Source organism: Aethalodelphis obliquidens, unplaced genomic scaffold (genome assembly GCF_003676395.1).
Source record: "Aethalodelphis obliquidens isolate GAN/ISIS:26980383/991018 unplaced genomic scaffold, ASM367639v1 scaffold12, whole genome shotgun sequence".
Lineage (NCBI taxonomy): Eukaryota > Metazoa > Chordata > Mammalia > Artiodactyla > Delphinidae > Aethalodelphis > Aethalodelphis obliquidens.
In genome coordinates this window covers 10,590,782-10,615,033 of record NW_020837956.1, presented here as the reverse complement: position 1 = coordinate 10,615,033, position 24,252 = coordinate 10,590,782, and the positions used below count along the sequence as shown (strand labels likewise).

General features: G+C 36.0%; 1 long non-coding RNA gene across 4 annotated transcripts in view; it reads right to left on the bottom strand.

Annotated features, from left to right (window-relative positions):
* Positions 1 to 14,144: 14,144 nt before the first annotated feature.
* LOC113623809 (uncharacterized) overlaps positions 14,145 to 24,252 on the bottom strand; it is a 576,501-nt gene continuing 566,393 nt past the window's right edge. For 3 of the 4 annotated variants that reach the window (XR_003434080.1, XR_003434081.1, XR_003434079.1), the window contains one exon: positions 19,261 to 19,833. This is a non-coding gene — a long non-coding RNA (uncharacterized LOC113623809). Of the gene's footprint in view, positions 14,504 to 19,260; positions 19,834 to 24,252 lie in introns of those variants that run through there. The other variant, XR_003434082.1, reaches the window with a different exon arrangement.

The window sequence follows — 24,252 nt, the reverse complement described above, 5'->3', positions numbered from 1 at the left end:
GCAAGACCTGTCTATATGATGTCTCAAAGGAATATGATATAAAACAGACTTTGAAATAAAGTGATGGGGAAATGTATACCCTGAGGACACCAAGCGTAAAAAAGAAGAGGTGGGTATATTAACGTCAGACAAACTGTGCTGTACTTCATCACCAAAATTATTTCCAAAGATATATCTGTATGCACATAATAACAGAATTTCAAAATATAAAAACAAAACTGACAAATTTAAAGAAAACAGACAAATCTACAAGGAACTTTAGAAATTTTAATACTACCCTATGGATAACTGATAGGAATCGTAAAAGTCAGTAAAGATATAGAATGCTTGACAACACTATTAAGAAATTGGCTTATTTGACTTTGATGGACTACTACACCTAACGATTATAGAATATACATTATTTTCAAGTGCATATGAAACATTCACCAAGGTGGACAAAATTCTGGGTCATAAAAACTCAATAAACATCAAAGTATCAAAAAAATACAAAGTATATTATCTGATCAGAGCAATATTAATTTAGAAGTCTGTAGAACAAAGAAATAATTAGCAAGAAAACAAATTGCCAATATCTAGAATTTTAAAAATTGCACATCATTACAGAGCCTTCCTATATTAAAGGGGTAATAAAAAGTAAACAATTTAATGCCAAAAATTAGAAAAGGTAGATAAAATACTTGAAAGTACAATTTCAGGACTAAGGGTTTCTCTCTAAAGTAATACTTGTGAAAGTTTAATGTGTCCAGAAATCACTAGGGGGCGATCATTATAAAATGCAGATTCTGATTCAAAGTTCTGGGGTAAAAACTGAGGTTGTGCATTTCTAACAGACTCCCAAGTGATGCTGCTGCTAAGAAAAAATATGTGTTGCTTAAGGAATACTCACTATGCTATTAAAATGCTTCAGTATACTGAATGGATTTACAGTGATAGAGGACAGGTGTATTTTGATCTGGAATCCAGGGAAGGACAGCCGAATAAACGAGATGTTGACTTATGTGAGATGTTTCGTAGGGATTTGTGAATGGCTGCCTGGTTGGAGTGGACACCATGGTGCAGGGAGAATCTACACATACCTGGAGCGGTGCAAAACAACACCTTTACTTCACAAACATCAGGGCCTATGCCTCGTTTTATTTGTACCTTTTATTTATTGTGCCTGTTATTTATTTGTGCCTTTTATAATGGACAGAAATTTTCATATTAAAACGATCAAAAATTGTTAAGTTAATTAAATATCACAGTAAAAAGGGCCCTTGATTTTCAGATAAAAACAAGTTTAAATATTTTTCTTGATATAATGATCTTTCTAGCCTAGATGGCTTAAACGAAGAATTTAATTAGACTGCTTTAAAAGGAAGATCACTAGTGTTCAAAAATAGTTAATCTTCAAAATTAAAAATAAGACACTTTTCTCATTTAACAGTTGGCTGCACAGTCAATAACAGGGTATTTTGCCTCCTATTAACACTGTATGTCTTCAAAGCTCAGCAAAACATTTTAAAGTGTACATGCCAAATTATTTTCTCGTTGACTTATATTTTAATTTCAGTAATACTTTCCATTCTGATTGATCTTAAATAAGCACTGACTTCTAATTTACGATTATATTGCTGAAAACAGACGTTTAGTAAGAAGAAAATAGCAGAAAAACACCAGCAAATTATGTCATAGAAAAAAATAAGCTAGCTACTTGACTTTTGAACTATGCTAATTTCTTGGATAGTAGCTTTGGTTCAGAGCCTGGTCCCAGGCCTGCAGTTGCAGAAAATTACCTTTGTGAAGCAGACAGCCTTGATCAGGCTCTCATTTTTAAAGGAGATGGGCGTACAGGCAGTATGTAAACACACAATGATGGCAGATGTTCATTCTGCCTGACATATTTCACTCTTTTTATAATTTATAAATTTTTATTAAAAATAGTACATATTTAAGGCATACAATATGATAATTTGATACACATGTAAATACTGAAATGATTACTACAGTCACACTAATTAACAGGTCATCTTACCTAGTTACCATTTTTTCCATAATGAGTACATCTTAAATCTAATCTCTTAGCATACTTACAGTATTCAATATAGTACTATTAACTATAGTCATCAGGCCTATACATTAGAACACTAGACTTATTTATCCTAAGTAACTATAACTTTGTACCCTTTGACCAGCATTTCCCCCACCCTACCAGCTCTTGCTCTCTGCTTCTAAAAGTTCTATTTTTTTTAGGTTCCACATATAAGTGAAATCATACAATGTCTGTCTTTCTCTGTCTGGCTTATTTCATTAACATAATGTCCTCCAGATTCATTCATTGTTTCAAATGACAGGATTTTCTTCTTTCTCATGGCAGAAACATAATTCCATTCTCTCTCTATATATACAGAATAGAATTTTATATGTATAATATATATTCTATTATATTTTAAAATATTTTAATATATATTAGAATATATATATACACACACACACACATATATAATGTCTTCTCATCTTCTTTATCTATTCATCCATCGACAGACACTTGGGTTGGTTCTAGACTTTGGCATTGTGAATAACGCTGAGTGCAGATATCTCTTTGAGATCCTGATTTCATTTCTTTTGGGTATACACCCAGAAGTGGGATTGCTGGATCATGTGGCAGTTCTATTTTTAATTTTTTTGTGTGGAGCCTCCATACTTTTTTCCATAGTGACTACACCAGTTTACATTCCCACCAACAGTGAACAAGCGTTCCCTTTTCCCTACGTCCTTGCCAACAATTGTTACTGCTCCTCTTTTGATAATAGTCATCCTAACAGGTGTGATGTCATAGTTCATTGTGGTTTTCATTTGCTTCTCCCTATGATTAGTGATGTTGAGCATCTTTTCATATATCTTATGGTCATTTGTATGTCTTCTTTTAAGAGATGTCTTCTTTTAAGAGATGTCTATGCAGGTCCTTTGCCCATTTCTTAAATCAGGTTTTTTTTTTAAGATTTCTTAAATCTTGCTATTGAGTTGTTTGAGTTCCTTTTATGTTTTGGATATTAAAGCCTTATCAGATATACGGTTTGCAAATATTTTCTCCCATTTTGTAGGTTGTCTCTTCACTCTGTTCACTGGTTTCTTTGCTATGCAGATTTTTTTTTTAGTTTGATACAGTCCCATTTGTCTGTTTTTGCTTTTTTTTGCCTATGCTTTGGAGGGTCATATCCAAAAAACTAATTGCCAAGACCAATGTCATGAAGCTTTCCCTCTGTTTTCTTCTAATAGTTTAATGGTTTCAGGTCTTACATTTAAATCTTTAATCCATTTTGAGTTGATTTTTGCATATGTGGTGAGATAAGGGTCCAATTTCATTATTCTGTCTAAGGAAAACTAATTTTCTCAACACCATTTATTAAAGAGACTGGCCTTTCCCATTGTGTGTTCTTGACAATTTTGTTAAAAATATATTGACCATAAATGTGTGTATTTACTTCTGGGCTCTCTATTCTTTTCTATTGGTCTATATATCTGTTTGTATGCTGGTATCATGATGTTTTGATTACTACAGTTTTGTAGCATATTTAAAATCAGATAGTATGATGCCTCCAACCATGTTCTTTTTGCTCAAGATGATTTTGGCTATTCAAATCTTTTGTATTCCATATGAATTTTAGGATTGTTTTTTTCTATTTCTGTGAAGTAGCCATTGGGAGTTTGATATCGATTGCGCTGAATCTGTAGATTGCTTTGGGCACTATGGACATTTTAACAATATTAATTCTTCCAATCCATGAACAAGTGGTATAATTCTACTTATTTCAATTTCTCACGTTAATGTTTTATGGTTTTCAGTGTATAGATCTTTCACTGATAAGAGTAAGCATTCTTGTCCTCTTCCTGAAATTAGAGAAAAAGCTTTTAGCTTTTCACCATTGAGTATGATGTTAGCTGTGGGCTTGTCATATATGGCCTTTGTTATATGTTGAGGTACATCCCTTCTAAACCCAATCTGTTGAGAATTTTAATCATGATGTTGAATGTGCCAAATGCTTTTTCCATATCTATTGAGATGACAGATGATCATGATTTTTATCTTTAACTCTTAATCTGGTATACCAGATATATTGATTTGTGTGTGTTGAATCTTCCTTGTATCACAGGGGTATTACTCTTTTAAAATGTGCTGTTGAATTCAGTTTGCTAGTATTTTGTTGTACATTTTTTACATCTATGTTCATCAGGGATATTGCCCTGTAGTTTTCTTTTTTTGTAATGTCCTTGTCTGGCTTTGGTATCAGGATAATGCTACCCTCATTAAAATGTATTTGGAAGTGTTTCCTCCTCTTCTCTTTTTTGGAAGAGTTTGAGAAGGACTGATATTAATTCTTCTTTCAATGTTTGGTAGAATTCACCAGTGAAGCCGTATGGTCTTAGGCTTTTATTTGTTGGGAGTTTTTAAAAATTGTTATATTTTTATTATTTATTTTTTCAAGTTTTATTGAGATATAATTGACATAAAGCACTGTATGAGTTTCACGTGCACAACATAAAGGTTTGACTTACATATATTATGAAATGATTGCCACAACAGTTTAGTTAACATCCATCTTACCATACAGTACAATAAAAATAAACAGAAAAAAAAGAAAAACAACTTCTCTACTTGTGATGACAACTCTTAGGATTTACTCTCTGAACAGCTTTCCTATATATCATACAGCAGTGGTACCTATAGCCATCATGTTGTACATCACATCCCTAGGACTTATGTATCTTATAACTGGAAGTTAGTACCTCTTGACTACCTTCATCAAATTCTCCCTCTCCCTAACTCCTGCTGCTAGTAACCACAAATCTAATCTCTTTTTCTATGAGTTTGGGGGTGTTTTTGTTTTTTTTTAGATTCCACATATAAATGAGATCATATGGTATTTGTCTTTCTTTGTATGATTTATTTCACTTAGCATAATGCCTAAAGGCCCATCCATTTTGTCACAAATGGCAAGATTTCCTCATTTTTTATGGCTGAATAATATTCCATTGTGTGTGTTTGTGTGTGTGTATATGTATATATGGCACAACTTCTTTATCTGTTAATGTGTCAATGGACACTCGGGTTGTTACTATGTCTTGGCTATTGTAAATAATGGTGCTATGAACATGGGGGTGCAGACAGCTTATGGAGTTAGTGTTTTTATTTTATTTGGATATATTCCCAGAAGTGAAATCGCTTGATCATATGGTAGTTCTGTGTTCAACTTTTTGAGGGTCCTCCATTCTGTTTTCCATGGTGGCTGCACCAACTTACAATCCCACCAACAGTGCACAAGGGTTCTCTTACATCCACACTAGCATATGTTATCTCTTACATTTTTGATGATGGCCATTCTAACAGACATGAAGTGATATCTCATTGTGGTTTTGATATGCATTTTTCTAATGCTCAAGTAGATGTTGAGCATCTATTTATGTACCTGTTGACTACTGTTGAGGTTTTTGGTTACTGATTCAATCTCTTTACTTGATATTGGTCTGTTGAGATTTTCTAATTCTTCATAATTAAATCTTGGTAGCTTGTGTGGTTCTAGAAACTTACCCATTTCTTCCTGAGTATTCAATTTGTTGGCATACAAATGTGCATATTAGTCTCTTATGATCCTCTGTATTTCTGTGGCATCAATTGTGATATCTCCTTCTCATTTCTGATTTCATTTATTTTGAGTCTTCTCTCTTTTTTCTTAGTCAAGCTAAAGGTTTGTCAACTTGATCTTTTCAAAAAGCCAATTCTTAGTTTTAATGATCTTTTCTATTGTTTTTCTAGTCTCTATTTTATTTGTTTCTGCTCTAATATTTATTATTTACTTCCTTCTGCTAACCTTAGGTTTACTGGGACAGGCTGGACCTTGGGTCTACTGAAGCCTGGTGCTACAGGGACTGGTCTGGCACTGGCGTGGGCCTGCAGCCTAGAGCCATGAGCCAGTCTGGCAGATGGCGTGGGCTTGGAGCCTGGGACCGAGGCTGCTGGCCTGGTGCCGCAGGTTCGGGTCTGGAGCCCGGGTTCATGGGCGCCAGTGCGGTACCTGGATTCGCAGGTGCCAGCTTGGATCCTGGGGAAAAGAGGACCAGTTTTGTGCTGGGGTGTACCCAGAGCCTGCGTTTGTAGGTGCTGGCCTGTAGGCAGGGGTCACAACTGCCAGTTTGGAGTGTGGGGTCAGTCAGGAGCCTGAATTCATAGGTGCCTGAGGCCACAGTGGCTGGCCTGGTACTGAGGTTCATAGTGAGGTCAGGTGCTCAGTTCACTCTCCTTCCCCCACTGGGAAGTGTCTCTCTCTGAGGAGCTGGGCTGCCTAGGCTTGGGGGAGGGATGAGGTGGGTAATATAAAACTTCCTGTCTATAGTCATCAATGCATTGTTCTTATTTCTGTGCTCCACCCAGATGTATCATCTTTCACCTGGAACCTTTACCTCTTGTGAAGGTATTCTCATGTGTGGATGGTCATTCAAATTGATGTTTCTGTGAGGGCACAGGCACTAGAAACTTCTATCTCACCATCTTGCTGATGTCACTCCATTTCTTCCTTCTCATATTTCACTCTCTTATGCAACACATGACTTTCCTGCAATCATGATTTCTAAGAAGCTGAATTCAAAGCTTGAAGATTGTTTACTGGTTCAAATTAGGGCAGAGAGCACTGGGCTGAGGGTATGTTATTTAGGCCTTGGAAATGGGGATGTCCCCGTGTAGTAGTTAGAGAGCTTGTTTTGTCCTGATCCAGGATCTCTACCTATAGACTCCGCTAGATAAATGCTCAGAATACCCTAAGAAAACCTTGCAAAAACAAAATGATACACAAAAATGTTGACTTCCAAAACGTACTAAGTAATAAAACTGGTACACTTTTTTCCCTATAATTTTGGAATAATTAAATTTGGGGTAATTTCCACTGAACTATACTATGAAAGTATCCTTTAGTTTATGGTTCTTATTTTCCCTCTACTTTCTGGAAGGTAATTGCTGAACTTCCCCATCGTGTTTTTTTATGTTTCATTGCAAGGATGTTTTGGCACACGTGCAATAATGAATAAAGCATAAAGCCTAAATGTTAAAAAAATAAGCTTTTGTAATGCATTAAGCACACACACACATATAAATATACATTGTGTATATATTTGTGCTACTCACACAAACATGTAAGCTGCCATTACCAACACTGAGACAATTTAAGCGATAAAGACAGGCTGTGATCCTAATCATCCAGTGATTGAAGATTTAGGTCTAGGGAAACATCTGTTTACTGGAAATTGTTTAATCAATTAAAATAATGAAAAATAATAATGTTTTTTACTAACAGCTTTTGCACTTTTTGCAATTATGTGAATTAAAATGTTTTCAAATATCTGCAGAAGTTCTCACAATTTTTCACTAAGAGCACCTTTTTTACCCACTGCAAATCTAAACAAAAAAAATACATGCAGACTGTGCATTCTAATGGAGATTTTTCTCAAATGGACGTTGATCTATACTATTTAAAAATATAATGGAAATTTGCCCTACTTTTGCATATTATGGCAATCGCATGTTTCATCAATCACTGCATACCAAATTATCTACTCCTCTAAATCCTGAGAATTTCTTTTTTCCCCTCCATTGCACTAAGATAGGCAATATTAATACAGTGGGGAAAAATTTTTTCTAATGAAGAAGGGTTTTGAAAGCCAGCTCTTACAATTTTAATTTTTCTGATTACATGTGATATATACAAAAGAAAATATGTTACACATGTTAAATATAATCAGTCAACACATTTACTGAGCAATTATTGATGCCAAATAGACATCTCAAACCAAATATATCCAACTAAATTCCTGGTCCTCCCACACAAACTTGCTCCACTATAGCTCAGTTAGTGGTAACTCCATCGTTCCCACTGGACAGGCCCCAAACTTTGGAGTTATTCTTGATTTTTGTTTCTTTCAAAAACTCCTGTTGTCTCTACTTTCAAAATATGCTCAAAACCCTATCACTTCCCACCACCTCCACTGCTTGTCAAAACCGTCATCATTTCTAGATTGTATTCCTGCTCCTATTCCTTGTTCCTTCTACAGTCTAATCTCAACCTAGCAGCCAGCGTTACCTTTTAAATATAAATCAGATCATGCCACCTCTGGGTTCAGAACTGTCCAAGGGCTCCCCATCTTAGGAAGGTCAGGTCACCGTCTTCACAATGAAGTACAAGGCCCATCACTGGCTCCCTGCTGCTTCTCTGACCTCTTCAGTTCTAGTCTCTCTGGTTCCTTCCTGGTCAATTGGACAGTCACAACATTGGAAGTATCACTGGTTCTTCCTGCTTCCAGGAAAACCCTTTCTCCATTATCTCTGTATGGCTCACCCCCACATCCTTCTAATCTTTGCTCAAATGTAACCTTCACAGAGAGGCCTACACTGACCACTCTACTGAAAAATGCAAACCCAACCCTGGCACTTCTGATCACTATTCCTGTTGTATTCATCACTAATAAACTTCTAAAATACTGGTCATTATTTCTTCTCTTACTAGAAAATCCATCAGGGTAGGGATTTATTTCTTTAGGCCAAGTACCTTGAAGAGTAGCTTATATGCAATGAAATTTTGTTGAATGAATGAATGAATATATGCTATTTACAATATTAAGTGCCCAGGGAGCTAAGAATGAACAGGACACATATGCCTCCTGCTTTGGGGAGCTTATAGGCTATTACACTAGTAGAAGCATTTTGAGTTTGAAGAGATATTTAAAGTGCATGTAGTCCAACTTCAACTTTTTATAGATAAAGAAGCAGAGGTTCGGTGATGTTCTTCAATGATCATTGAAGGACCAGAATTCAATTATCTGACTCATGAAGTCTTATCACTACACACTGTGCTTAAAAATTTTTACTTCTCACAGTTTGTGCTCAAGGTACAATAGGGTCTACAAAAAGTAAATATAAGATGAGAAAAGTTAATGCACAACATTATAAATTGTATTATTAGTGCTGTAGAGGTGGTATGAACAAACAATCCTCAAGTAGTGCAGAATTGTAAGAAAGCTCTGTCATAAAATTATTAAGACAAACTTCAAGTTGAATAAAATAATAGTAATAATGAAAGTAGACATAATGTAAGTGATGGTGTGGAGGCAGCATAAGTATAGCTTGGGGAGAGAATGAGAGAGAGTGATAAGCTCCCTTGAGTTAACTTAAATCTTTAGGCCTCAGTGAATTGAAATCCTGCTAGAGAGTAGACATAGAAGATGTGATCACAAATGAACTCAAGGCCTCATAACAGAAATCAGATGAGAAAAGGTTCTTTTAATTTTCAAGAAGATAAAAATAGCAGATGACAGGAATGAAGAAATACATTGAAGAACTAGCTAAACAAATTTTATGAGTAAGTAGTGGCAGAATTGGCAATTACCAAGAGTTAGCATAGGCTCACCTAACAACAAGACTTGCTAGAACGGCTTGATATTTTCTCTTAACATTGGTATGGGTATGCCCATGTTTGTTGCGTGTGTGTATTTGTGCGTCCATGTTTGTGTGCATTTAAGCAGGGTGTACAAGAAAATGCCTCTTGATACCCTGCGATTATCTATGGGGTTAAATAATTACCACATTTTACTGCTCCGTAGCTGGTTGAATATTTATGTGCCAATTATTCATTAATGAATAGATTTCAACCTAGAATGAAGTCTTTGTTGCATCATGTTCTCGACCTTGTCTTTGTTTTTCCCTAACATTTGTATCAATGATTGAATATAGATAAAAGTAAAGCACAGTTATGACTTTTTTGGGCTATCTAATATACAAGATGACAGAATCAAGTTTCTACAAGTATTGAGCAGAAATAGTAATCATAATTCTAATTACTACATTTTGGAGTAACTACTTTGTGCTGACTAGGCCGCTTTATACACTGCATCTCATTTGGTAATAACTACCCAAAATAGACATTATTATTCTTGATTTTTTAAAAGGCATATAAAAATTAAATGGCATAACCAGTGGCAGAAGAAAAATTTTATCCCAGCTCTGTCTTACTCAACAGCTCATGTTACACCTATGCCACGCTAATGTTTATAAAATTTATGAATAGGAAATTAAGTAGAGACAAATGCAAATTCATACATTTAGATACAAAGAGCCATTTTTCTACACATGGAAAGGGATAACTTGAAGTTTTCTATTCAGCTGCTAATAAAGATAATACAATCATAAATCTTAGACTTCACTGCAAGTATTAGACCAAAGAGATAATAATTTCATTTATTCCTCTCTGGTCAGATTACATCAGGACTCCTGTACCTAGTTTGTTATGTGGCCCCAAAGACTTACGTTGACAAACTCGGGAGACTCTGGTGCACCCTGAGTAATTAAGACAATAAGACCTTGAGCACTCTCCTTACTCATCTACATACTGTTCTTCCTAAAATGAGTTGTTATAGGATATGTCCCAAATTTCTGTTTGGAAAATACATATAACAATACCCTACTTAGTCCTACACATTAATACCTCCAAATCGAGAGTTAGGGAAATATATAAGATTTGAACTCATGCAAGATTACTGGACGGTTAGGAGCACTGAATGGCTCTTAAGAGCCACATGAAGTACTTTGGGATAAAGCAAAATAACAATACAAACCAAACATCATAGGACTATCACACAAAGAACATTTAATTCCTCAAAATTTTTAATAGAAAGAAGCATAATTAGGGTTTTCTAACTATATGAAAATATTATGATATATTTATAAGCATATATATTTATGCACACTAGAGATTTGCTTTTTTGCTAAGTTCTACTACTGCTAAGGGTTCCATGAAACATTTTGTAGTCATCAAGCAAGAGTGGGATGATAATATAAAGCACTATAGCAGTTGTAGGATATCATGCAGAGGTAACTTGACCAACTTACATGAAAAATTCCACGGCTCTTCATCACACTGTTAGACTTTCAGGCAGTTCATTTAGCCTTTGATTAGTTGAGTATATGAACTTCAATTTGAGCTTTCAAACCAGTTCCAACTGATTTGACAGAAGCATAGGCAACTTCTGGTTTCAATTTAAAGACTATGATCAAAGAAATGGTGAATAAGATTTTTCAGTTTTTCTATTTGTAGCACCGGTTTTCTTGAGTGACTTTAGCTATGATCTAATGCATTAATTGTTCTTTGAGGGAGCATAGGTAAGACTAATTTAATAGAAACACCTATGGCTGGAATACAAAGAAGGTTCTCTGTGTAGTCTCAGGAATTTTCATCAATTAAGAGGGAATGAAGCAATGAAAATTGATGTCCCATGAATATGCTGATTTTGCTTCCACTGAGTGAATTTAGAAACTCCACCAATTGGAAAAATTATTATTTTTAATCTGTTTCAATTTTGTTACTCAAATATGCTAGCAAAGGTCATAAAGGGGAAAGTTTTCACAAATACTGCAAGGACTACCCAGATTACTTTATTTGAATCACATTAATGCTTCGTGGTAAGGACCGTAAAGTATTTTTCATTTAGTTGCTAATGGACATATCTCAGATCTACATCAGGTAAAATTGCATCAGGTGATACTTTAGAAGCTACAAGTTAGAAATGTGTTCACTGAAGAGAAACACTTCATTAAAAAAAAATCATCTTCTCAATATCCCTTCTCCATATACATAACAAAGAAATTAATAATATTATTGTTAATAGAAGGAACAAACTGAGCTATATTCATTAGCTTATCATTCTAAGGTCATTTAGACTTTTGGAATTAGAATATCAAGCCTTTGCACTCTAGGATAAGCACAAGTTTAGTGTGAGGCTTTCTAGCAGTTTGATTGATGTGCTTATTAAAATCTTTATATTATTCAGTTGACTGGCGGAGGAATTTATTGCTAACTAAAAATATATTAAAGTTTTATCATTGATGACTTTATGCATCTTCTATCTAGGTACTGTAGAGGTCGTGAAGACCAATTATATTATAAGAAAAAAGAAAACAAAAATAATAAAAATTTCCATAATTTTAAAAGGAAATCTAGCCTGAACTGATCGAGATTTTTCAAACTTATTTATGAACAAAAGTCCAAATTAATCGAAAGCATTGGATCTTTTGCTTAAGTCTCTGCTTAAATTATAGACTTTGCTATATAAGGCTGAGAAAAGTAATATAAATGTGGATGCGGGAATGGGTCAATAGCCCCTGAACACAGTCTTATGGGAAATAATATTCTAAGTCAGAAAACAAGTTATCATCTAGGAATATGCATTCAGATTCATGCAAAAAGTCAAATTTTAATTTATCTTCTACAAACAGGAGAGTGTCATGACAAGATTTTTCATGGCCAAGGATGCAATGGAAGGGCAGGAAATCATCTGATGCCTCTTTTTAGTGTCCTGGCAGGACATGATGAGGATCTAAACTAAATAAAGCAAGAGTGTGGGGAAGAGGTGGAAAGGATAATTGGGGTCATGTGAAGAAAAGAGGACCTACAGGTTTTGGTGGTTGAATATAGAAAAAAAGAGTGAAAAAAATGTCACACTAGAATTCTGGACTGGAGGTAGTGACTTTAATGTAGTTTAATGATAAAATGTATGGACAGAAAGTGAGGGCAACTTTGTTCTGACTCTGGTTTATAATCAATTTTGTGTTTTCTTAGAGAGTTATTTAACTTCTCTTATTTTTTTAATTTGTAGGATGGGTTATACAAAACGTATTCTATCAACTCAGATTGATAATAAAAATAAATGAAATATTAGGTGTAAAAATTGGCATAAGAAAATAATTGCCCAATGCTGCATGTTTTATTTTTGTCCTTCTTACTCTCACTACTAATACTTCCAAATAAAACACTCATTGCTTTTTGCATGGACGATTTCAGTAGTTTTCTAGCTTGTCTACTACCCTTCATTTTAACTTCTCAATTCACAATACATCACACTGAGAGATACTCTTCCAAAAGAACAGTTCTGAGTATATCACTTCTGTTGGTTGCAAATGATTTACAGAAGTTTAAACATGATAGAGACTGTCACTTTATTATACTTCTACAGACCTCTTTCTTCCTTTAAATACCTTATTCTTAAAGAAAATGGTGGGGGGAGGCTTGTCTTTTACTTCCCAGACAAAATGGATGTAATCTGCATGAGACCCTGTAACTTGCTTGCCCCATCTCTCCCCTAAAAGTACATGAATTGCACTCTTATTTCAGAGTCAGTCATGTGTCTTTTTCTCTTCAAAGCGCTAACTCCACGTATGTACTCAGTCATCCCTCTCAATTTCCCCAGGTCCTTGATTCAAAAGTTACCTTTAATCTTGTGTCTTCATTCTTTCCTTTTCTAATATGATTCCATTCTGTCTGTCTGGATGTTGTTCAAACTGCCTTCATCCTTAAAAACCTTACTGCAGCCTTACCTTGCACTCAAAACATCACCATCTGTTATTCTTTTCCTTCACTGATACATTATTTAAGCTAAGCCTCTAATTATTTTCCACTTCTTTAGCTCCTTCTATTCTTTAACTCATATCAGTTTAGATTTTTTATTCATTTTGAAATCGACCTCGATACGATCACCAGTGAACTAAAAATCATTAACCCAATGGCTCATTTCACCACTCACTAAATAGACCCTCTTGAGCATCTAACACTGCTGATCTCATTCTTTAGACTCTTTACTCCTTTGATTTGCAGGAAACTAATATTTTCTTGTTTTTCTTCTATTTTGGCTTAACTACAGGTGTCAATTTCTTCATCATTCCCTTAAATGTTATTGTTCATGGAGCGCTCAATTACCGATTCTTCTCTTCTTCTACATATGTTTCCTTACTTTAAATGTATACTCTTCATTTTCTCCCAAGCATTCATGTCTAACAAGTATCTTTTTCATGAAAATGCATCTCCACTGACTTTTCATACCACCATCTGCCTGATTCCACGCTATCTATCTCAGGGTCTTACTAGAACTCCTCCAGTAGGTGTCCCTTCCTTCTTCGTCTCCCTGCTGAGATATCCTGATATTATACTTTTTTACGTTCTTTTTGTAGTATATTGCTTTCTATTTTGCTTTATCTGTTAGGATCTGGCGTGTATGCTACCTGAGGGCAATGTTCTTCTTGTTTTATCCACATGGCTCCCTCAGTGCTTTTAATAATCTTTTGTATAGTAATTTCTCAATAACCACTTGTTGAATGCATGGAAAATGAATATTATAATTGAAAAAGATCTTATAGGTCATTAGGTTCCATTTTTAGTATCGATGACAAATGGTCGGTCTCGGGGGGGTTTATAACTTCAGCCTTGTCCTGTACTCAGAAGAGCCTCCTTTTAGATTCTAAACAGCTAATGGAGTGGCTTTGATAATATACTGAGCTTACTACACGAGAGGGGAGGTACAGGAGACAAACCTCACATGCACATTTAGTTTCTGAAATATTTTATTGTTGCACATAAATGTAACAGCTTCCACAAAAGTTCTCTGATCAGGTGAAGCGAGGTACCACCAATCCCAAACTGCTCCTTTTCAACTGCAGAAATAATGAACACAGTAGATAATGCATATGGCATAAGTTAATCCCTTTAGACACAGAGTTTTCACAACATATTTGATCACGCTCATTTATGGTTTTCTGATATATATGTATCAGGGGAAAATGGACATAACAATGGCTGACATGTTGCTGGGAGATGCTCTTTAATTTCAACAGCAGGAGAAAGGCAATGCAATATGAATGAAAGAAAAGAAACAGGAGACCCTTTCAGGCTTCCTCAGTAATCCTGTGATAATATCGGTTCCTACAGACAAATATTTAGGAAATACATAGGAAAAAAATGAGACCTGCTTTCCTAATTTACAGGCTATATGAAAGAATAAGAATGGTATTATAGAAATTTATTTCAGAATGACAAGGAATAAATGGATATAACTGCATATCAATGACTACTGACACTATAGTTTTACTTTATTTTCCAGCTTTATTTAGGTATAATTGACCAATAAAAAAATTGTATATATTTAAGATATACCATTGATAATTTGATATATGTATGCACTGTGGAATGATTACCACAATCAAGCAAATTAATATATCCATCACCTCACATGGTTACCTTTGTATGTGTGTGTGTGTGGTGAGAACACTTAAGATCTACTCTCTTAGCAAATTTCAAGTATTTGGTACAGTAGTAGATCACCACAATTATTAATCTTATAACTGTAAGTTTGTAGCCTTTGACCAATATCTCCCTGTTTCCCCCATTCCCCAGGCCTTGACAACCACTATTCAACTCTCTGCTTCAGTGAGTTCTACTTTTTTAGATTTCACATACAAGTGAGAAGATACAGCATTTGTCTTCCTCTGGGTTATTTCCCTTAGAATAATGCACTCCAAATTCATTCGTGTTGTTGCAAATGGCGGGCTTTCCTTCTTTTTTAAGGCTGAATAATATTCCACTATATATACATACAACATTTTCTTCATCCATTAATCCACTGACAGACACTCAAGTTGTTTCTACATCATGACTATGAATAATGCTGCAGTGAACGTGATACGGCATATATTTCTTCAAGATAGTGATTTCATTTCCTTTGGAGATATGCCCAGAAGTGGAAATACTGGTCGTTCCATTTTTAAGTTTTTGAGGAACTTACATACGTTTTTCATAATAACTATATCAATTAACATTCCCACTAACAGTGTACAAGGGTTCTCTTTTCTCCACCCACTCACCTACACTTGTTATCTTTTTTGTGTAGTTAGTGTTAGCAGTATGTGTTCAGGAAGAGGACTCGGAGGAATGAAGGGTCAAAAGCACAAAAAAATTAAGATACAGAAAGGACGGCTACAAGCACAGGTCATGACAGGTAAATTAAAATGAAGAGGATGAACAAAATAAAATAATTTCCCACCTCTGTAGAATGAATCATGTGAGTTGAGAATATGCAAAGACCTTACTCAAAGAACAGAAGATATTTCCCCAGAAATTCCAACTGGTCTGAGATTGCTTGATTCAGTCATTCAGCAGACATTTATTAAGAACCTTCTGTGTGCTCGGCACTGTTTGGTGTGCTCAGTGAATATAATAAAGATCTGTGATCTATAACATACTCTAATGGGGGAAAATAAACAATAAGCAACAAGCATGATAATAAATTAATAAATTATATGGTATGTTAGAAGATGAGAAGTGTTAAGGGAAAAGAAAGCAGAATTTCTGTGTCATATTAAATGCAGTGGTCGGAACAGACTCACTGGAGGAGGTAAGGTTTGAGCAAAGACTTGAAGGAAGTGAGTTAGTGAGATAAGCTGTTAAGTTGCCAGTCGGGATGTGTGTTCAAACCCTTGAAAGAAACTCAGACTTTAAACCTGGTAAAAAGAGCGCTGCCCTTGAAAATGAGCAGACCTGATTTCAGGTATTTATTCTTCTATTTACATGTGTAGTCATGTAGCTCAAAATCACTTAAATTCTATGACTCTCAATTTTCTCATCTGTAAAATGAATTCTGCAATATTAATACAATATTAGTACAGGAAAAAATAAAGAGCTTCACTGTTAATAAACTTTTTTTAGAATAGATTTAGATTTAAGAGAAAAGTTGCAAAGATAGCACAGAGAATTCCCATAGATTCTGTACCCAGTTTCCACTACCATTAACATCTTACATTAATATGATATATTTATCACAATTAATTAACCAATATTGATGCATTATTATTAACCGAAGTCTATCCTTTATTCAGCTTTCCTTAGTTTTTACCCAATGTCCTCTTTCTGTCACAGGACCCCAGCCAAGATACCACATTACATGTTTGTTTTTTGCGGTACACGTGCCTTTCACTGTTGTGGACTCTCCCGTTGCGGAGCACAGGCTCCGGATGTGCAGGCTCAGTGGCCACGGCTCACGGGCCCAGCCGCTCCGCGGCATGTGGGATCTTCCCAGACCGGGGCACGAACCCGTGTCCCCTGCATCGGCAGGCGGACTCTCAACCACTGCGCCACCAAGGAGGCCAACCACTTTACATTTAGTCTCATGTCCTCTGAGGCTCTTCCTGGCTGTGACAGTTTTTCAGATTTTTCTTATTTTTATGACCTGGACAGTTTTGAGGAGTAATGTTTAGGTACTCTGCAGAATGTCCCTCCATTGGGAATTGTCTGATGTTTTAGACTGAGGTGATGGATTTTGGGGAAGAAGACCACAGAGGTAAATGCCATTCTTACCACATCATGTAAAAAGTACATAATATCAACATGACTTATCACTGTTAATATAAACCTTGAAGTAGTATCTGGTTTCTCAAAAGGCTTCATACTTAAAAGTAGGTTTCTTAAAAAGTAGTAAACTAAAATCTGGACCCATTTCACTTGATGACACTTGTTGAGTTTATTGCCTAGGCCAGGACAGCTATTGATATATCCATTAAATGTCTATTGTAGAATCTATTTAGTGCTCCATTGTCCACAAAGCAACACATCTCTACTGTAAGAGAAAGTAATTACTGAGTTATTTTCTCTAAGATAGATTCTGTGGGAAGAACAAGAGTCTTACCATATACTTCCTTATTACTATATAAAAGCCTTTGGTCCTTCAATTCTATTTTAACACAAGGGGTAAAAAACATGTCTCTAAAAGACTTGCAACGTATCAAATATGTATGTTGCTTTGGAATGTAATTGTACTTCTGTCCAGCAACTTCTGTTTGGGAATTGGAAATGCAACTTCTGTTTGGGAATTGGAAATACATTTCCCAGTGACAAAAGCATATTTCAACTGAGGCAGCAAGTTGGTTATAAGGCCCTAGGTTGTGCTTCAGAAAATGAAAAGCAAACCAATCAGACAAGGATAGGCAGGTCTTGCAGGCTAACCAAAGCCTTCATCTCTTTCTAATTTTGCTTTCATGATTCCCACGGAGTAAATTATATTGCTCAGAGTGAAACGAGACCCTGTATGTTCACTCCATTATTCTTCTTATATGTTTCAAAAGATGCCAGACCCAGAGCAAGACTAAATTTTAGAGCCACACTGTCAATACCAGTGACAAAGATGATTGCATTAGGCATTGCTTTTTTTTAATTAAATTTTATTTATTTTTTTATACAGCAGTTTCTTATTAGTTATCCATTTTATGCATATTCGTGTATATATGTCAATCCCAATCTCCAAATTCATCCCACCACCACCACCCACCTCGGCCACTTTCCCCCCTTGGTGTCCATAAGTTTGTTCTCTACATCTGTGTCTCTATTTCTGCCCTGCAAACCAGTTCATCTGAACCATTTTTCTAGGTTCCACATATATGCGTTAATATACGATATTTTTCTTTCTGACTTCACTCTGTATGTCTAGATCCATCCACGTCTCTACAAATGACCCAATTTCGTTCCTTTTTATGGCTGAGTAATATTCCATTGTATATATGTACCACATCTTCTTTATCCATTCTTCTGTCAATGGGCATTTAGGTTGCTTCCATGTACTGGCTATTGTAAATGGTGCTGCAATGAACATTGGGGTGCATGTGTCTTTTTGAATTATGGTTTTCTTTAGGTATATGCCCAGTAGTGGGGTTGCTGGATCATATGGTAATTCTATTTTTAGATTTTTAAAGAACCTCCATACTGTTCTGCATAGTGGCTGTATCAACTTACATTCCCACCAACAGTGCAAGAGGGTTCCCTTTTCTCCACACCTTCTCCAGTATTTGTTGTTTGTAGATTTTCTGATGCCCATTCTAACTGGTGTGAGGTGATACCTCATTGTAGTTTTGATTTGCGTTTCTCTAATAATTAGTGATGTTGAGCAGCTTTTCATGTGCTTCTTGGCCATCTGTATGTCTTCTTTGGAGAAATGTCTATTTAGGTCTTCTGCCCATTTCTGGATTGGGTGGTTTGTTTTTTTAATATTGAGATGCATGAGCTGTTTATATATTTTGGAGATTAATCCTTTGTCCGATGATTCCTTTGCAAATATTTTCTCCCATTCTGAGGGTTGTCTTGTTTATGGTTTCCTTTGCTGTGCAAAAGCTTTGAAGTTTCATTAGGTCCCATTTGTTTATTTTTGTTTTTATTTCCGTTACTCTAGGAGGTGGATCAAAAAAGATCTTGCTGTGATTTATGTCAAAGAGTGTTCTTCCTATGTTTTCCTCTACGAGTTTTATAGTGTCCGGTCTCACATTTAGGTCTCTAAACCATTTTGAATTTATTTTTGTGTATGGTGTTTGTTTGTTAGGGAGTGTTCTCATTTCATTCTTTTACATGTAGCTGTCCAGTTTTCCTAGCACCACTTATTGAAGAGACTGTCTTTTCTCCATTGTATATCCTTGCCTCCTTTGTCACAGATTAGTTGACCTAGGCATTGCTATTTTTGAAAAGAAATTCATTTCAATCAAAATCACTCTTGGGAGGGCACAGAGTGGCAGCTGGGGGTGGTTCATTACCAGGTATTTGGTTCATGATTTTGATCTGTAAAAGTGTAGCAAGCAGCTGATGTAGCCATTGCTCTACTGTGGGAGGTCAGCTCTCCCTCCAGGGAGAAGTCTGATCCTTGTCCGGAAAAGCCCATTCGTCTTTGGATTGTCCTCTTCTGCTTCTGGTGCCGAGGTCCCGTTTGTCCTACACTCTCCCCGTTATTCCAGAACTTTGATTCACGATATGTAAGCCCCAAAGAGTTATGTAATTTGACATAACTTTGAAAAGTAAAATGTATTCTCTATCCAAAGAGATACATTTCTCGTCAAAGCAATTCTGATGTTGAGCTGCAGCTCTTAAGTCTGTTTTAATATTTTAGTTTTATATTTAACCACCCTTTTCCTTTTCATAACTCAGAGTCAACATCATTATAAGCTCTGATTATTGGCTAGAAAGAAGGAAAAAGGAGTAATTAATGATTGGAGGAAACTATTTTCCTTTAATATTCCTTTTTAAAATAGTGCAAGGGGGTGCCTTTAAATACAATGGAAGTTTACGTATACTTTTATTCTATTTTATTTTATATTGGAGTGTAGTTGATTAACAATGTTGTGTTAGTTTCAGGTATACAGCAAAGTGATTCAGTTATACATGTATCTGTTCTTTTGCAAATTCTTTTCCCACTTAGGTTATTACAGAATATTGAGCAGAGTTCCCTGTGTTATACAGTAGGTCCTTGTTGGTCATCTATTTTAAATACAGCAGTGTGGGATTGACATGTACATATACATTTATGTATAACTCCTGCCATCCATTCCCAATGTTCCCAAATCCATGTTCTTTATGCCCACATTATTTAATTTCATCAACTCCTATATGTCTCTCCCTGTGGTACTTCATTTATCTTTCTTAACCTCTCTGAAATATCCTTTTTTTAATATATAAATTTATTTATTTATTTTTGGCTGCATTGGGTCTTCGTTGCTGCCCTCAGGCTTTCTCTAGTTGCGGCGCGCAGGCTTCTCATTGCAGTGGCTTCTCTTGTTGTGGAGCACAGGCTCTATGCACGCAGGCTTCAGTATTTGTGGCGCACGGGCTTAGTTGCTCCACGGCGTGTGGGATCTTCCCAGACCGGGGCTCGAACTCTTGTCCCTTGCACTGGCAGGCGGATTCTTAACCACTGCGCCACCAGGGAAGCCCTGAAATATCCTTTCTTAAATAAGGGATAAATTGTATAAATTATGGAAGATTCCCCAGGAACAAGTAGTTGAATCAGTTTGTTGGCAAACAGCCATACTATTGATATATTGGGAGTAGAATACTAAAAATATGTTAGCAGAGGTGTGTGTTGTACCTACATATGACTTACAACACAGTCAATCTGACATATGTTTAACAATATTTTTATTATTGTATTGCATGACAATTAAGCATAAATGAGAAATATAATAGTTAATCTAATGTCTATATTTATCATGCTGAACCAAAGCATGTTTTCCTCACCTCTTTGTATGCTTTTCAGTATGTATAAATGACATGCACTAAAATGTGAGTTCCCCAAAGGCAGCTCACGTCCACTTCACAGTGTGTCCTTAGGTCTCAGCACAATGTCCACTTTATAATTTCACAATAAATGTTGAATAAGTAAAGCTATCTATACATTGAAGTTGACGGTTGTCCATGAAAACATATTATATAAGCCTCATTTCAGATTGACTTATGTCCAACCGAGATGATCCACACGATTCTGGACTTATTTTTGTGTCACTTATTTGTGTCTGGCATTGAGTTATACTCAGGTCTACAGAGATGAGAAGCCACAGTCCATGCTCTCCAGGAGCTCAGTCTAGTCAGAGAGGTGGACAAGGCAAGAAACAATGTGAAATGGCTGGACAAATGGCTGGACAATAAATTGCCTACGGGAGAATGAAGAAGCTGGAAAATCAGGCTTAGAAATTTGATTTAGAAGCAAAGGGTGTATCTCGCATGATTTTTAAGTAGCAAGTGACACTCATTAAAAACTAAGTGGTCTGGGGCTTCCCTGGTGGCGCAGTGGATGAGGGTCCGCCTGCCGATGCAGGGGACACGGGTTTGTGCCCCGGTCTGGGAAGATCCCACATGCTGCGGAGCAGCTGGGCCCGTGAGCCATGGCCGCTGAGCCTGCGCGTCCGGAGCCTGTGCTCTGCAACGGGAGAGGCCACGACAGTGAGAGGTCCGCGTACCGCAAAACAGACAAACAAACAAAAAAAACTAAGTGGTCTAACACTCCAAAAGCTGCGATTATTTGTACCTGTAACTCTAGCCCAGGGCCAAGAATGCCTGTAGCTGCCTTTCTAGCTTCTAGATTTTGTGGTTCTCAACCTCATCTGCTTATTATGAAAACCACCTGAAAAGCATATAAAGAATTAAAGTGTGGGCTTCAGTATTTATTCTGATTTACTGGTAAAACTGGGGGCTCAAGCATCATTTTTTAAAAGAAGCACCCCCAGGCAATTTTAATGTTCAATCAATCATGGTTGAAAATCATGATTCTATTTGTTTTCTTCCTTCTACTACTTGGATGAACTAGGCATCAGAAATTCAGACAGGAGGCTATAAATGGATGACTAATACTGGGAGCTATGGTATTACTGTGATGCTGCAAGAAATCATGTGAGTTTGTAGCTCACCCTGTGTACTGACTTGAGAGAAGTTCGTGATGTTCTACTCCCCTCACCAACTTAGAATCTCTGGGTAAAGACCCTCTAGCAGTGCCAGGCGAGCCAGGTCTACATTGATCTCTGATCTGATTCTGGAGATGGGGGAGGAAGGGAAAAGAGGAGAGAGAAAATATAAGGCCCCTAGGGATAGGGGAAGTGAAAGTAAAGGTGGGGAATGGGATGGAGAGACACAGAAGTAAAAATAACTTGAAATTACAACTCCTTTCTCATCCTCATTTTGCCATCATACTTACATGGATCCCAGAGGAGTGGAACAAAAATGCCTTCTCCCCAAATCTGGAAAAAATGATCTAATGTGCAAAGGATAGGTCTTTCCATGAAAAAGAGATATGCATAGATTATATTATTTACGTTGATTAAAGATTTATGTTGTTCATAAAGTCTCAAGAAAACAAGTTACTCAATGTCTGTGATCCTGCAGGCATTATGTCGACTTCCCTGGAACCAGTAGGCAAAGTTAAAGGAGAAAGAAAATTCCATGCAAGGAAGACCAATATGGACTAAGTTGGCCAGCCTGATCTATCACCCAATTTCTCTCTTCCATTCAACCTCACCCCAACTTTCTTTGTTCCTAAAGTGAAATGAATAAGACCAGTTAAAACTTCAAAGCTTGAACTCACTGTTAAGAGTGTTGGCATTCACATCAGATACCAAAGGCTTTATGGCAGAGCTGGGTAAGCGTGAAGGATCACCTTAGACACAGAACAGAAGAAATAACATTTTCCTGAAAAAAGTGCTGAAAGAATACTTCAGAACTCAGGCTTTTTAAATAATTGAGTAGTTATTTTGACTTTAGCTTACTCAGGTCTTGCTGAGAATTGTGTCACTAGGCACTCTTTCAGAAAAAATAGGAAAAAACAAAAAAACCCCAAATACCTGTGATTTTCTCTTCAAACTATTTTAGGAGCTAGGCAGCAATTAGTGTTGTGGCAGCAATTAGTGTTGCCATATTAATATGGAAAGACATTTTTGTGGCAGCATTGCTTTTCTTGTTATTAACTACCAGTACTACATACTAATGGGAGAGCACTGATATTAAGATTAATGAAGTGGTTACTTCATCCAGGAAGAGCAGGCAGGGGTATTATTTCTGAATGTTCAGTGAATACATTTATTAATGCTAATTAGAAGTATTTAGGCTAATAAGTGTGTCCATGTTGTATCTAAATAATATATACTCGTCTTAAAACTCATTAAGTTTTCTTAATAAATGTTGGAATCTCCATTAGGAGTAGCAGTTTCCAACCTAATTACTTGAGTTTTTCTTGGCACACAGCCACATCCATATAAACACACACACATACACACACTCAAAGGCTCCTAATTATTCCAGAGAGTAGCTAAGTTTACTTTCCTGGTTCTCTGATTAAGAAGAATAGAACTTTTATTTCACCTTGGTGTTAACTACAGATAAAGAATTTGAAATACTTAAAAGAAAAACATAATTACTGTACTATGTAATTCATACAAATTAAATTGTATTAATTGATAATAAATAGTTCTAGGAACTCTTAGGAAACATATTTAAACTTTGCTTATTGGTTCTAATTTGAATATAGCAATATTTTGATGAGTATTCAGATCTTGGTAAAGTACTGTGGAATATCTTTATCAAAAGAGTTTCAGTAATTTTTGTAATATGACCTTCACATTTAAAGCAGTCATGATATTGCTGACAAAGATCTGTGCTGTGTTGTAATTTTACTGTCAGTAGAAATTACACATGAGTTGCTTATACACTCTGAGGCAAGGTATTCCCTGCTTGAGGGTCAAAGCTTTGATTATGATCACATTACTGTTAGTTTGCAGATACATTCACTTTTTGGTTTTGAAAAAAATAGTATTTTGTCATGAGTGCAAATCTGCATTCTGTCCATACCTAATTGTCTACTGCTCTTATAGAATTAACTTCTGCCATGAGTCACCAAACAAATGATTAGAACTGTTTTTTCTGAAAATGGTTTTGCCACTGATTTTGCTATTGGTAATAGTCCATCACTAATCAACACTTAGAATGTCCATGAAGATTTTTTTCTTGAAGCTATTCTTCTATAACACAAATAGTTATCAATATATAATCTGACTTAGACAAAAAGAAGATCCCCTCTTCTAAGATAAATTGATCTTCAACAAGGGTGCCAAGACCA